The sequence below is a fragment of the Topomyia yanbarensis genome, unplaced genomic scaffold (assembly GCF_030247195.1).
Source record: "Topomyia yanbarensis strain Yona2022 unplaced genomic scaffold, ASM3024719v1 HiC_scaffold_76, whole genome shotgun sequence".
NCBI classification, from domain to species: Eukaryota; Metazoa; Arthropoda; class Insecta; order Diptera; family Culicidae; genus Topomyia; species Topomyia yanbarensis.
Genome location: NW_026684002.1, coordinates 64410 through 81416, shown reverse-complemented (window position 1 = coordinate 81416; position 17007 = coordinate 64410). Strand labels below are relative to the sequence as shown.

Here is a 17007-nt window from a genome sequence, read left to right as displayed (position 1 = left end):
AAAATCTTTTCGTTTTGGAGGAGTGAGTGTGAGATTTTGAACGTCGCTTCCTGAACGTAACAATTTTATTTTTATTTTTGAACTATTTACTATAAATCAGTTACAACTTCTTGTAAAATATTTTAAGGTGTGCTAACACACCAATACAAATAAAAGAATAATCCATGTTTTTATAGGATTATGAATGGTTTCGAAACCAGCATAGCGTAAAATCCAACCAAAACCCTTATTTGAAATTTGATCCATGTTTCTCATTTTTTTCCATTTTTTATTCCTACATAGATTTGTATTGTATTTGTATATCTACAATTGTAAGATTCTGCCTTTTTTTATCTATTTGCATACTTTTATTTTATCCGCATTTTTTACGTGTTTTTTTTCTATTGCTAACATTATCACTTACTTTAATTTATAGTTTTTTCTCTGTTATTTAATTTTATTCGCAATTTTTCGAGAAAATTCTGCATTCCTAATTTTTGCCTTTCTCATATAGAAAGGTTATGCAATCACTCTGAAAAAGTCAACTTAATCCCGGCCCGGAGGGCCGAGTGTCATATCCCATTCGACTCAGTTCGTCGAGATCGGAAAAAGTCTGTATGTGTGTGTATGTGTGTATGTATGTGTGTATGTGTGTATGTATGTGTGTGTATGTGTGTGTATGTGTGTGTATGTGTGTGTATGTAAGTGTGTATGTATGTGCGCATGTGTCAAATAATGTCACTTATTTTTCTCAGAGATGGCTGGTGGAACCTGGTGCAACCTTCCCATCGGCTGCTATTGAATTTTGGATCGATCGGAATTCTGGTTCCGGAATTACGGGTTCCAGAGTGCGACCACACAGAAATTTCTCATATAAACTATAGGAAAAATTAAAAATAGAATTTTTATTTTTGATGCTAAATGTGTTCAAGGTGCATGAAACGTCGAGATTTGATGCAAACTCGAAAAAAAATTTGACGACGATTCACTTTTTTGGATTTTGGCACATTTTTGCCTTTCTCATATAGAAAGGTTATGCAATCACTCTGAAAAACGTCAACCTAATCCCGGCCAAATTTTTTTTCGACTCGCATAAGGTTTCTGGATTTTAACAGGGGCGTAGTTGATGGTTTACGGAGAGGGGTTACACCCCCCCCCCCCTCTACTGTTCACTCCCCTCCTTTAAAAATCTCCTTAAATGACCCCTCATACCCCTCCCTTTCAACCCCATCATCTTTAAACCACCACTATATCACAAAGCATACCAATTTAAGCTGGGGAGTCGTTCGTTCATGGGACTTTCGCCCTCCTCACATACCCACCCCCGCATGACAAAATCAGTTAGCAAGCAGATAACATTGATCTAATGCTGATTAGGCTAATGGAGTATGATATTTTTTTGTTTCAAGTGTTTCACCGACGACACGTAGCTCATCAAGTTCGTGGCTGGCATGCCATTGTGTATAAGTGCAAAGTGTACTAAGAATGTAATGGACATTTCCACAATTATGTTGAACATAAAAAGCCTCCGTGCCATAGTTTAGAGAAATGAGAAAGGCACAATTGCACCGCTAGGTGGATTAAAACAGGTTTTTTCTTATTGTTTCATATTTTAATGCCTTGCTTTTTATTTGTTTCTTTTATCATTCCATCTAATTTTTAGAATTTGTCTATTTACTACATTTATTCTTGTCATAGCCTTTTTCTATTTCAATTTTTATTATATTTTTCGCATTTCCAAAAGCACTTATTATTTTACTTATTCAAGTTCATTCCAATTTGTCTTATTGTTTAATTTTTTACCTTTCTCCTATTTTTTCCTCATTTTCTAGTTTTTAGCTTTCCGTTTATCGTAGTTTTATTTTTTCCCATTGTTCATTCAATATAATTTTATTTATTTTTTATACCTTTTGCTTAAGATTTAATTTGTTATTTCTTCATGTTTTCCATTTAACCTATTTTAAAAGAACTTTTTCAGTTGACCATTTTCCTATACGTTAACATTGAATTTTATTTTTTCCTAAAAAAACATTTGATTTATCTTTTCTTGGCACTATGTGCACTTTTTCTTAATTTTACATTTAGTTCGTTGTTTGAATTTATTTCAAATTTTATTTCTAGTACTTTTTCTGTTCTTTAAATAATATCAATAGCTCATTTTATTCATTTTTTTCGTGTTAATATCTTCATTTTTGTGATTCTATAGTGTACCATGTTGGCTTTTTCCTATTATTTTTTGTTTCCCATTTTATCTGCATGCTACGTTTTTGATCAATACTTCTAATTTTCATTACTTTTTCGTCTTTTCATCATTTCAATTTTTCAGTTTTTCAAAATTGTCTGGATCGTCCATTTTTTTTAATTTCTCTATGGTTATTTTATTCTTGTCTTTACTATATGATTGTATGTCGTTTCCCGGAGTACCATTTCCCAGAAAACCATTTCCCGGAATGCCATTTCCGGGAAAACCATTGCCCTGAATGTACCATTTCCCAGAATATCATTTTCTGGAATGTCCCATTTCCCGGAATATCGTTTCCCGGAATGTACCATTTCCCGGAACTTTCTTGGCAATTTGTTATACTATTGAAATCTGTCTACTTTGAGTACATTTGCATTTAGAACTATGTTGCTACTTAAATATTAGTTTGGTTCCCTTCACAGCTTATCTTTGCTCGCTGATCATGTTAATGAATTTAAAAAAAACTAATTCTCATGCATATGTAATTTTAGTTGAAATCATTATCAATCAATCGAATTTCCGGAAAACATCTTATGCTAAAAAGAAGGCGATACCAAAGAAGGTCGTAATTTAATTTAAAATTAATAGCATTTCAAGAATATACTACGAACATTTTAAAGAAGGCAAATCCATTTCATTGTATTTATTGTATGTCGTTTCGAAATTCTAAAATTATTTCCATTGATTTGCTCTTGTTCCAAAGAAGGCTGATTCACATAGAAATTTTTAATACGACGTGAAATTTAAAATAACTGAAGGCGTTTTCAATGCACTGTTACTGTAAACAGATAGTAGTGAGAATAAAAATCAATAAAAGTCCAAGAGTACTTTCAAAGAAACTTTATATAGATTAAAATAACATTCTACAAAAAATTCCAAGGCAGAATGCATTTTTTAAGATGGCAGCATCTCAGACAGATACATTCACAATCTATAAAATTTCAAAGGTTCCAGGAAAATTTATGACTATGTATGTTTTATGAAATGTTTATATTTTTTCGTTACCTTTTACCTAATCTTCATGAAAATCAATTAACGTATTCAGGGCCTTTTTTGGAGTACTAGTGATTGGTTATTATAAAAATGTTGCCAACGATGTGGAAAACACTGCTTTTTCAATTTCACAGATGGCCACATTTCGAGGCGTTCTAAATTGATCGTTACGAATTTACACCATTCTAGAGTACGGTATCAGCATATTTTTCTTTGCGAAGTAATTAGATGAATCATGATCCCAAAAACGGGATTCATAATACAACTTATGCAGCACAAAATTATTAATTTCAGCATTTTCCCGCCAGCACGTTTTTTTAATCCGAGCCCGAAATCTATCTCCTGTAATGTTTGACCTAGTGTCGAAAACTAAAGTTTTTTTTCGATTCTTTAGAACGATAGCAAGTGACTTACGTAGGATTTTTTTTCGCTATTTTAATTTTACGCGAAACGCTGAAAATATCATTAAAATCAACACCCCATCCATTATTTATAGAATATCTATCCGTCTTTCAATTCCATTGCTTTCGTTTCTCTTAGTCTTAAATTTCCCGAAAATAGCCAAGAAAATCGATACAGACATCATTTATTAACTTAAATCCTTCGTACGTCGCTGGAGAAAATAATTTAGAATATGCTGTGAAATTGCCCCCTAACTACCTGCGATGGGAAAATTGGAAAGTATTTGTCACTATTTTGGTACCCATTTAACTCATTGGTATCCCATCCATTGGGGTGCTTTTTATTCCCCACTCGATTTATTCAAACCCTCCCAAGTTTCTTTTTGGTTTAAAACCAAAATTCGTTCGTAAGCTGTTCATATAATGATCAATTTAAACAAATTTTCATAACATCGCAGAATCAAAAAGATTAAATCTTTAAAATGACAGTTTTGCAATTTTGTCGCTATCCTGTTTTTTACCACAATAACCACTCAAGATAAAAAAAATTAAAAATATTTTCAGGCAATTTTTCATATTCGAAAGTAGGGGAAATCTCCTACAACACAATTAGCTGCATAGCAGGTCTTCTAAAAATAAATTTGGTCGGTGAGGTACGAGTTTTTTTCGGGAAATGGCATTCCGCGAAATGGTTTTTCCGGGAAATGATACATTCCGGGAACCAGTTTTCCGGGAAATAATAAATTCCGGAAATTGGTTTTCCGGGAAATGGTACATTCCGGGAAACGATATTCCGGGATATGGTACATTCTGGGAAATAGTTTTCCGGGAAGTGGTATTCCGGGGAATGGTATCCCGGGAAATGACGTACAACCCTTTCATATATACTCCTCTAGTTTTATGCATTCTTAACGTTTTATTTAATTTTTCTATTGCTTTAAATATGTCTTGTTTTTAATGTTAAATAAATTTTATTATTCTTGATTTATCGAGTTTTTCAGTTTTATGCATTTTTTATATAAATGTTTGTATTTTTTTAGTAGTTTTTTTTCATTTTCATTGATTCTAAATTTTTATCCTACTTCCCCATCGATTTTTCATTATTTTCACCCATGAATAACGTTCGACTTTTTTAATATTCGCAATATGTTTTTTCTAGTTTCCTGTTTTCCTTTGTCAATTTTTTATAGGTTCTGCTTTGGTTTTTCTCGATTAAACATTTTTTGACAATTAACATTAATTTGTTTATTTGGTTGATTTTGTTGTTATTGTTATTTTGTTAATATTGTACATTCTTTTAATATTTAGTTTTTTAGTTTTTTTTTCTTTTGCCGTTGATCGCCCTTTAGATATTTTTAATTTTTGTAAATACTACATTTTTAATCTTGCCATTTCCTTACTTTTATAAATACTATTAACAAAAATGGCGCTTTTCAAAGTCAAAACTGTCGAAGTGGTATCGAAAACTCCCTAAGTATAAAAAACTCTACGTTTTTTTTTCTTCATTTGCACTACAAACAACAAGAGCAAAAAAATGGTACATTGATATAAAATTTCAGTGTACTATACATAAAATCTGTGAACTCCAATGGATTTCAAACATTGACTTTTTTGTACTCAGGCCCGTCGTTTCTCTCTGCGGTCCTGTTTATACTAAATTGGATTCAAATTTTAACCATATACTAACACACCAAAAAAATCTGAATTTCATAGTTGACGTAATTGTAAACATGACAAAATTTAACAAACCGTAATTCACGAAATGACGAAACATAACCGTGTTCCGTTTAATTTTACATCAAACATATTTTTTACATGCGCAATGACATAAAATTACATAGCGCTGAATAGTAGTCAGAACAAACGCCATTTGTGGAGTAAAATTATGTGATTTACGAAATTCGACCACATGTAAAATTACAATCAAGCGTAAAATTAAGTCATTTTTGATGCTCGTATATGTCAGGGTCAGGAGACGTAAATTCACATGATTTTTCTATGTGTGAAGCATGGGATTCCATTTTTGGCAACATTTTTATTTTTTCAGTTGCCAAACCCGGTATCGTACCAAAAATGGAACCTTATTTTTAAAGTTCGGATTTTCAATTTACGACTTCCAAAATGTTTCAAATGTTTGTGAAATGTAATGAGATGAAAGGAAAAAATATTCTCCATAACTAACCAATCATTGATCTTTCAAATAGAATTGGTAGATTGAAAATCGAATTGTAATGTTTGAAGAAAACCATTTGTGTTGTAAAAATCACTTGCAACAAAAGGGATAGAAACATCAGTGCTATGGTAAAAATGTGCTCCAATGAAAGTTCCAAAAATCTCTAGAACAATGCATTTGCAAGAAATTAACACATCAAAAGATAATATAAACAATGCGATTTTTCAAGAGCATCCCTACCTCAAACCATAACAGAATCATAACAAATTAACCAATATAGATAGCCTTGTTTATTCAGAAAACTTGCTTCAATTTATTTGTGTTCTTATACATATTGTAGGGCATTGTGCAGGTAAACTTAACAAATCTAAACAGTCGATACTTTGAACACCCTAACCACAAGGATCACCCTAATACCATTCATTTGAAAAAAAATCGTCAAAAAACTAACAAATTTGCCAAACACATAAGACACGCAATGTTACTGTTACTCTGTGCTTGACTCTTAACACGCACATACTCTGGGTCTTACTATAAAAATTGATTCCGTCAGACACTAGTTACAGTGTAACCAGTTATATTATACATAAATAATACATTTCTACATTTATTGTAATCATTAAATACAACACGTATAGTATAAAATATAGTTAACCCTTAAATGAATAACTCTATTTTAAAACAACATTACGAAAAACATCTCAAAATTATCACAGTAATGTATTGAAACTATGAGACAATTTTCCCAATATTTGAAAAAAAGGTTTCGTGTCTTTGAGGGTTAGTATAATTCCCATGTTTGGAAATAAAGTCAAATATGATATCCATTGATACAAAAAAAATATCAATTGCACATTCTTAAAAGACTTATTATGTACAACAAGAATATTGCCAAAAAACGGAACCCATTTGTTGCCAAAATCGGAGGTGAACAAAAAGGGAGCATGCCAAAATCGGAACATACCAAAAACGGAATCTTACTGTAATATGTTGCAATTTTTTCTCAATTATGATAGCAGCCTCTGCTAAAATGAGGTACGCGACGGATTATCGAATTATATATCAACTCGATCAAAAGAAATCTTAGCACTCTACATATCCATGTTTGAATTTGCTACCATTAAAGCTTGGCTCTTTATGGTTCTATACTGCCTGTAAATGTAATCTTTGCTAAGCCAAAGTACATGATTGTCAGTCTGCTTTACATAACGCTGACGGAACCATTGATATAAGGGAGCGAAGCAACCCGACAAATAGCAGTGCACATTGTCCGAAGAACAAAAGAATCTGCCATGGTGATCGCCTGTGTCGGGTTGTATGAATGTCAGAACGGAAGATGCCTGCATTTTGGCATTAAAATGTCTTACACCACCAGGCCCGTTTTGTGTGTTCAAACCTCTCCCATGAGGGTTTTGAGTTACTTTCGAAAATTTCTTAACTTTCTGATAAAGAAAAAAAATATACTGCGAGGCGTTTTGACACACACAATGTCATTTAAGTTCAGTCATTCTAGAAACAAGTCATCTAAGAAACCCTGCCAGGGTGGTTGTAAATGTATGTAAGTCAAGTTGGATGGCATCGCTGGGTCGGCTCACGTCTGGACAAGTTTCGATATTAACAACAGTTACGAGTAGATTGAGTTAGCAACAGCAGCTAATTGAGGAAAAATAACGAACGAACAACACGAACTCGGAGAAAATTTTGGTATCATTGTCTAGAGGAATTTCACCGTAAGTGATCTCTGCGCCAGAGTGACTGAGAACTAAATGGCATCGGTATCGGGAGAAATTCCGCCGCCGAGAAACTCTCAACACCAGCTATTAGATAAATAGGAACGAATATCGCCAGGAAGGATAACAAACCCTGTGAAGATGGCTGTAAAGAGATGTAAGTCGTTATGTTCGGCGTCTCTGGATGGGTTCGCGTCTCGGCAGGTGATGATGTTTGCAGCTGGCCTGAGCAGGTCAGTTAAACCACGAGGGTTGGACAGCAAGCAAGAAACAACATCAATGAAAAAAAATTTGAACTATTGATGCAAAATAAAAATAGCAAATCCACACTTCCTTCTGAAGTAATAAATAACGGTAGCCCAAGAAAGATAAGGATTGGGAAGTACAAGAGGTTTAGGTTTAGTCGGTAGGATTACTACAAACTACTATTGTAAGAATCCGACACTACCATGAGCCAACAGGTGGTGGTGTTTGTTCACGATAACAGACATTGTCCCAATTTTTTGAGTCAAGTCGACACAAGACTCAGCCCTCTAGGCATTGGAATTTTTTTCAACGTTTGAAAGTTTCTATACCTTCCTTTTAAAAGGAACGAAAAAAAATCCTCCCATAACAATTTAACTTAACGCTTGGAGGAACCCCTGCCGGCTCGAAGAAGACCGCCCGGCGTTCCAATACATAATGCATCCGTCCGAATATGTAATCCTTACCGTTGATTCCCGATGCCGGAAACTGAAAGTTAAAATCTTTCCCCCTCCCCTTGTCAGCTTTGTCAAGCCTCTCTCCTCTGTCTCTGATACACAGATGTAGGATTTCACCACTCCCCTTGAATACCTTCTCAAAACTTATGTGCCCGCCCTGTCTTCTAGTTTTAGTTGATCAATATATAATCTCGTTAAAAATACCCAACAGTACCACTACTTAAAAATAGCCCTAAATAATCCCCCTAATATTAATCAAAATTGAACCACCCCTCTAGTTATTTATAGTTTTAATATATCTGTAAAATGCTTCGCTTAGTTGATAATTAATTGCTCCAATAATCTCCCCTCCAAAAATCCTAAAGTGCATTACTATACAAAAAACACACAAAATGACCCCCCCCCCCTAATCTTGCGAATATTATATTATCCCCTATTGTATATGTATAAGCTGTAAAATTTCTTTAGTTTCATTGTATAAAAACAAAATAATATTTAAATGTGTAACGCCCTAGTTTTAAGAAATTAAAAATGTAAACAATGAAAAAATGACACCTTTAAGCTAACGCAAATATGCCTTATCAAATAAACGAATTGAATAAAAAAGGGTATAGATATGGGTTGAGATTTATTTAGGCTGATGCGCCGGCTTAAGTCAAATCATTATACGTTGGATGCGAATTCCCGGCATATTAAGCTTGTGGAGAGCGGTCTTTGAGGTTGTGGCGATGGATTATCACAACATCGAACATCTTGTCTGGTCATGCGACGTGTATTGTGGTACCATATCTCAGCTAAACGATTTCTTATGGGTTCTGGAGATGTACTGGTGATGAATATTCAAAATTGTGTTAAGTTTTCAATCATTCTCTGATCTCTAGTACGAGACTGACAGAAAATCTAATACTTCAAAACAGAATATCGAATGCTAATAACGACCTGGAAATCGTGGACCATAATGGTGCAAGTTTCATCTTCTCCATGTCATCGTTGTCCGCTATCTCTTTTCTGCCCCTAATACGTTCTCTACTACTAACCCCCCCCCCCCCCCCCTTGTGAATGTCGGCTTTGTGAATGATTCCGTTGTGAATGTATTTCCAAAGCATTGATCCTCCATGTAAATGTCTTTACAAAGAATATTTTGCACGCCTATAAAATGTCGAAAAGTGTTTCTGCTAATTTCAATTGTAAAATCTAATAATTTCTCTTGTTAACAATGCTAAAATGTATTCAAAGTCATTATAAATGTCCCTAATTGCCTCCCTAAGCCTTAATAAAGCTCAATTATTATCTTGGGTCTTAACAAATGCAATTAATAAGTTTTTTTTATATTATCAATATTTCTAGTGCCCATTGAATTAACATAAAAAAAATCAAATTTCAAAACATTTGAAGCAGTGGTTTGGTTGGCACCGTCAAGCTAACGTAAACGTGTCAAATCAAATAAACAATCTGAATAAAAAAATTACAACATTTACTGTGCTACCGTTTGTGTTCATTGTTGTGTTGTTTCCAAATGCAATGGCAAGAGTAAGGGCTGTAGAGAGCAATTACGGGCCCTGGCGGTCCAGCATAAGGGCTCCCTCCATCATTGTAGATTTTTCGAACAAAAAAAAACAGTTAAGTTCGAAATCTATTGAAAAAAATAGTTCTCTGCTATTAAGTATAGTGCACATAAACTGGCAGAACTGTAGTAGAATACACCGAGTGGTGAAAATTCAAATGATTTTTTCATTCCAAAGCTTTTTTTTTTGTTTTTTGTCCGTCCGTCACTGTCCGCACTGAGTGCCTATCATCGACGCCAGAGAGGTAAACAGATATTGGTTCATCAACACATGGACTGGGACCAACGGCTCTACTTCCCTTGCGAAGGACACAGAGTTTTCACCTCTGAAGATTTGGCCTACCTCGGCTGGGATTGAACCCAGACCCACTGGGCTAAGTGGCAATCACGCTTACCACTTATCCACCGGCGCAGTCTATGATCAAAATTTGGTCAACCAAGAGTGCATGTAAATTGATAAAAAAAAAAATTGTTGAAAAAGCATTTTTTCATAAATTCAATTATTATAAAATACAAAAAAATATTCAGCCTTCGGTTGAGCGTCTTTTAACTACTGCCATCATTTTGTACAGCCACCTCGTCAACTTTGTTCTCCACAGACAGATTACTTAAATAGTTTTGGGTCTTCTTCAGGTTCTGAATAACGATGGACTAATAGTCCTCTATTGGGCCGTGCTCTAGTGTAAGGGAGGGTTCTTGTCCTTAAGCGCCACCTGAACGTTGTTGGCGGCATACCACTACATGTCCTTTTTCCGCCATGGCAGGATTCAAAATCCTGCCAAAATTACGTAGAACGATCGGGTTGCTTCATGTAAGGTATCCAAAGTTTTTTCATGCACTCTTTCACGTTAATTTCCTGGTTGAAGATCTCGACTTCAATGAAAATGTTACTTTTAAAACAATAGGTACAGAAAGCCTGCCAAATCAAGTATTTCTGTGTGAATTTCGGCAGCTTCAAATGCTTGAAAATATCGGTCACTTTTCCCTTCCGGTTGGCATTAGGCAGTTGATTTGGTTACTTTTAAAGGTTTCACTAGATTGGCGTGCAAGTAGTTCAGATTTAGGCGATACGCAAGTTAAATTTCGGTATGTTGCTCCTCTTGCTTGGACGACACTTTTATAATTGAAGAGCAAATATCAAAATCAAAAAAGAGATATCTTTCTGCACGTAGGAAAATTAATGTTTTTCAGATTTTTTGAACATCGTGCAAAGAGATGCGCCAAACATAAGTCGATCAAATTTTAATCACAAAACCTACCACTACGAAATTGTTAATGGTTTTGAAAGGAGTAGATTTTCCGATAATTCATATTTGTTTGGATCTTTATCTAGAGTTCGCTAAAGAAAAACAGATTAGACCAAATCGGTGCACTACAACACTACAGCATCTGAAAATACATCATCTCATTTGCTCGATAGTGTAGCTGACTTTCTTCCGGTTTCGTGGAAAATTTATTTTTACGAGTCCTTCATTTATATATTTGGTACCATAGTATTAAAAAACTCACAATTGCAACCTTGTGCAAATTCCAAAAATAGTAGCCAAATACAAACGCAATAATTTTAAAACAAGTAAAAAGAACATTTAATGGAGGTAGAATTTAAGGAGAGATAATCAAAAAATAAATAAGAACCAGCGAGGAAAAAATCACAAATAGATAAAATAGAACAAAACGAGTAAGCTGAAAAGTGACATATAAAATAATGAAAAAGGTTTAGTTACATGCAAATAGTCAGAAACTGTCCAAAATAAAAAAAATCCAAAGCGGAGCAACAACAGAAAATGAACATAATTAGGTCAATGGAAAAGTTAAAGTTTAAAAGTATGCAAAAAAATTTGGATTGAATAATTGAAATAACCAAATTAAACCAAGAAAATTAGATCGAAAATATAGAAATAGAAAAATATTGCCAAATGATTAAAGTAATGAAAAACGGGTCAACGACAAAACTGATAAACGGAGAAAACTAAAATTCACAATAAAATAAAAAAACTAAAACGAAAAAACTGAAAAAAAAATTTGGTACAAGAGACCTAATATGGAAAAATATGGCAAAAATGCAGATGGAGAAAATACTAAAATAGGTTTATTTGAAAATATGAAAAAGCACAAAAAAATCTTGGGAATTGAAATTTAGTGAAATAAATTAAATAAATTTAATGAAATCAATTGAATTAAACATGAAACAAATAGCACGATAGATAAAATGCAAAAATTTAAAAAATAACATGAAAAGATGAAATGAATCGAAAAACATAGGGCAAGCATAAAAAATTGGACGAATTTAAAAAAACAGCGAAATGATAAAAATATAGAAAGGAAAATATGTAGCAAAATATACAAAACAAAATGTAGAGCAAGAATACTTAAAAAATATTCATCCAAGCCAGAATCAATAAAAAACGCAACACAATTAAAACATGAAACAATAGAACAAGAGAAAAAATTGGAATGAATAGAAACTCTGGATTGTATGAAGAATAGAATTTCTTCGATGCTAAAAAATGGAAAAAATTGAGTAATTGAGAAATTTAGACGAAGACGAAAAATATTATCATAAAGCACGAAAAAATAAGCATATTTCAGAATTTTTCTAGACGCAATAAAGAGGTGAATCTAGATCTCGTCAAATGGGATTTATAAGACTAGTTGTGAAGCACAAAACATATTTTTGTCAACTAATTCTGTCACAAGATGGCGGCCGTGCAGCCTTTTCCCGTAGACGCGTCTTTTTGGAAAGGGTCCACGGCCGAAAACCTATTTCCTGTAATTTTTTTTAGAGTTTAAAACTATAATTTTACTGATTCCTTATAATAGCAAGCAAGCGTCATACGTAGGTTTTTTTTGAAATCTTGATTTTTCGTAAAATGGCACTGTTTTTAGTAAAAGAAATGCTGAAAATGTCATAAAAACGACACAAAATTGCTAATTAAGAAAAATAGCCAATAAAAAATAAAATCTTACGTACGTCGCTGGAGAAATAATTTTTGAATATACTGTAAAAATTTCGAAACAATCGAAAATCATTTATTCGAGTTACTTTTCCGGCCAGCTCAAAAAATGTGGTTTCGAAAAAAAACGTGGGTAAAGCTTTTAGTACGCTCAGGGTATACATAAAAGGCGTTGTGGCAGAATTGAAAATTTGCACATTTAGCAATTATCATCTTCTGTGGTTTTTTAGCAAATTATTTTCAAGACTCTAAAACACATTTTTGACCAATAAAAAATTTCCATTTTTTTAAAATTCTACTGTGGTTACCTGTTAAATAATATTTTTTAAGTTAACACGAAAAATTACTATTTTTCTTCGTAGATTTTCATCTCCTTTCTTGATTTGTGAAGTTATTCAGAATTCGTTTCTCGAGTCCTATTTGACCAATTGAGCACTCTAATAGAAGGTTGTTAAGTTTTCTTCTTCTTTCTAATAGATACTTTTAGCGGTTACAACGGTTTAATATAAGTAGAAATAGAACGTATCTCCCTGAAAGAATAAGAAATCGCAAGTAAATTAATAATTGTATTTTAACCGTAAGCTTAAGCAAAAAAATAAACTACTGTTTTTGAAACCCATCTACAGATTGCAAAGTTTCGAATTACTTAAAAAAATACGTATCAAAATCAATTTTTTGAGAGCCACTAACTTAAAAACACTTAAGAATATTTAAATAGTCGGTCAAAATTCATGAGGTAATTATAGTAAAGCATGAAATACAAAAAAAATCCATCTTTACATTATGTTATAATTGATAGAAATTGGACTATATTTACTAATTTTATTTTGCCAGAACGAACCTTTGACCACAGTTCAGTTGCAACACCTTCTTTTTATTATCGTCCATATAACCACTTACGACGTCGTCATGCTTTCTACAGAGGAAAATACGTGCCTTTAAAGAAAAACATTTTCATCACATTTACACAACTCTTACGAAATCAAAAAAAATCTCATGATATTTCACTAAATCACCAACATTGATTATACCATGAAATGTTTGATCTTATAATTGAGAAAATCATATATTTGTTTTCCAACATGCTGCAATTAAAAATTTAGGCAAGCTATCCTAAATTATACCAATATTGAAACTCTAATTACATTTCAAATAAATTCTTATTGAAATAATATTTGTCAGAATCATTTTTTTCTGTTCAAAGTCCGGGCCTTTTCTACGACTCCGGGCCCGGGGGAAAACACCCCTCCCCCTGCCCTCTCGGCGGCCCTGGCAAGAGTTGTATGTATTTTAAACTAAATAAATGATAGTTTGAAAATCTAAAAACGCCATATTGTTTCGTACATATCTGCAACGAAGCAATACTCTGAACTTTTAAATAAAGCAGGATTCACGATGAAATTCAAGGGTAACTAGAAGATTCAACATTTTGCCGAGTTACTAAAGCAGCGTGGGGCGTGCAAACGTTTTTCCCTTAAGGGGAGCACTCTATTTACAATTTTTTCGATTTTTCTTTTTTTTACCTCGATAGCTATTCTATTTCAAAAAAAAAAAATAGTCCTGAAGTTTGAAAATCGCACTGAGAATAATTTCGGCGTATCCATCCAGGAACTAGCACGCGCTGAGCCGCGCCTCTCGTGCGGTGACGTCGGTGCCTCTCGTAGCACCACTCGTGCGGTGACGGGAAAAAACTTTGGAGCGTGTTTTCTCGAAACCACTTTTTTCAGTCGGCAATCACGATGGCGAACGAAACGCTACACGTATAAAGCTGAAATAATTTAATTTAGATGAAGCTCACCGCTTGCGTTTAAACTCTGATATCAATAAAAACTAATTATTTTAACAATTCTTCAGTTGCTAATAGCAAAAAGGGTGAAAATCCGATTTCTTTTTGTTGCATGAAATTGTTAATAAATTTCGATGCTTATTAGCGAATTTTAGGCATGCTCACCTATAAAAAGAAAAATGTTTCATTTGTTACAGATAACTGTTTTGGGCTGTAGCGTGATCACCTTAAAGAATAATTTAACGGAAGTCCATCAAATGAAAGGACTGCGACAGCTGCCATTTTGAATTTTTTTATGTTCGAAATCAAAACGGGTGGAGTGTATTACACCCGTTCACTTTACTGAACTTCTTAGTAAGTTCAATTCATAGGGAATCACGCTCGCTTATCCCTATAAATTAAAAAGGTACAAAAAGTTCCAGTGGGGATATCGTTCAACACGCCTAATGAACATGGACCTAACAATTACAAATGTATGTGCCCTTTTACTGCAGTACATTTATCGTCTCCCAAAGCAATTAGCTACTTATGATGTAGCCGCTAATAATGTCGTGCTGCCACGGTATTGCATTGAGGAAAAATTAAGTTCGGCCTTGACCTGAACATTCCTTCGGCCGCTCTGTTAACCTGCATACGAAATCACATGCAATTAAGTTTTCAACGATATGAATCTTACTCATGAAAGCGAAATCACGATGAAGACGAGTGAAAAGAAGGTAAAATTTCATTATAAAAACTTTGAATTGTTAGTAAAATGTATTTGAGATCGGTAATGTCGGCACCACAAGAAATCAATAAGAAATTCTGTCCAAATCGGATGGTGTATTGTTAATGCGAAGTAATCATCAAGGAGATGTGACGTGTCGCATGACGAAAATTATCTCTAAATTAGAATTGTTTTTCAAAAACTGGACACTGGATCTTCCGGTGTAGTAACATCTAGCAAGGTTAGCGGATAAAGTCTGTTGCAGCACATAAATTATTCTTGCATGATTTCAATAATTTAACGGGTTTCTTGTACAGGAAAATGTTAGTAATAGCAGCTAATAAATTTCTTCTACAATGTGTTTTTCGAAACTGTGAAATTTTTGGTATCCCGGAATCAGACAGTTTTGACACGTTGGCTAATAACGCAAAATATTTTATGTTTGGTGATTTTAAACTGAGATCGAAAACCATGTTTTCATTCACAAACAAAGCGGTAGTTACAGTTCCTGATGGTTCAATAAAAAATTGGTGATATTCATAATCAGATAATGATAATAATGATCAGAGAAGCAACAAATATACTTTCGCGAAAGTTGAGGAAATGTTAATATTTCTACTAGGTGTTATAATTATCGTATAATTTCCTGGAAATCATGATATCGTACCTCACGTTTCAACTTTCCACTCTCTTACCGTTTTTATCCACGCTTAAATAGAACAGGGAGCGATTGTTTGTAGCTTTTACGCATTCACACAGAACGAACACACCTTCTTCACACCTTTTTGTTTCAGAGCTTGAAATAATTAATTCCAGTGGAATTAAAGCCACTTTTTATGAATTGTTTATATACACCTTTTTCTATCACAACGTGTCTCTTGCATCTCCTTAGAAAGACAGGTTTCACCCTCGCAATGAATCTAAATATTTCGATCCCCGACACGACCAGCCCAATATTCTGTGAAATTTAATGTTTCGCTTTGAAGTTGCACAATAACACAGTACCAAGTACCCGCTCACACATTATAGATAACAGCCGGCATGATGAGCTTTTCAGTTGTACGTTGAAACACGAACTCCAATTCACCGCAATATGTTAAGTATGTACATCAGCAAAGGAACGTGCTGCTAGTTGCGAATCGAACTGTTGGCACCTCGTGAACAGTCTATATTTACAGCTGCTAATTTATGGTGTCATGTAGCTAGCTTCCACACGGGCGGCTTACCTCTCAGCTTTGCGACTACTGTCTGCTGTTTCCAAGCTATGATCATCACTCACGCACGCAACTTATTTTCATCCACCAAACAACATGCAATCTAATTCCGGTGCAACGTCATTTCCGACATTTTTATACCGTGTGCGAACTTAATTGTAACAGAACATCACTTGCCGTTCGTTCAATGGCCGTAGGACATCCGGACGTCCAGCACACCGATTAAAAATTAATAACCTTCTGTGAGCACTAAATTAAGGTTACTGCTTGATTCCCCGAGGACTACATCGTCTGCGCTGGTAAACCGTTCTCGATGAACTGTAGGGTGTCTTTCATGTGTAGCACACTTGTTGCCTCGTCACGCGAGGTTCGGCAAACGTGGACAGAATGGTGAACTTGTTCTCGTCACGGGTTACAGATGGGACGACGAACCACTCAGTTCATTCCATGCGCATGCTCTTCAATGGCTGATTTTGTTATACACAATGAGTGCTCCAGTAAACAAACTTCTCGGTGAAATTCTTCAGCTTTAATCCTTGCTCGGTTTAGGTACATACTGTCTAC

General features: G+C 34.2%; 1 protein-coding gene across 2 annotated transcripts in view; it reads right to left on the bottom strand.

Moving 5' to 3' along the window:
• Nucleotides 1-16772, bottom strand: part of LOC131696125 (synaptotagmin-5-like) — a 37708-nt gene extending 20936 nt beyond the window's left edge. For both annotated transcript variants that reach the window (XR_009306726.1, XM_058984669.1), the window contains exon 1: nucleotides 16456-16772. The gene's annotated coding sequence lies outside the window, so the exon portion shown is untranslated. The remainder of the gene's footprint in view (nucleotides 1-16455) is intronic.
• Nucleotides 16773-17007: the final 235 nt, after the last annotated feature.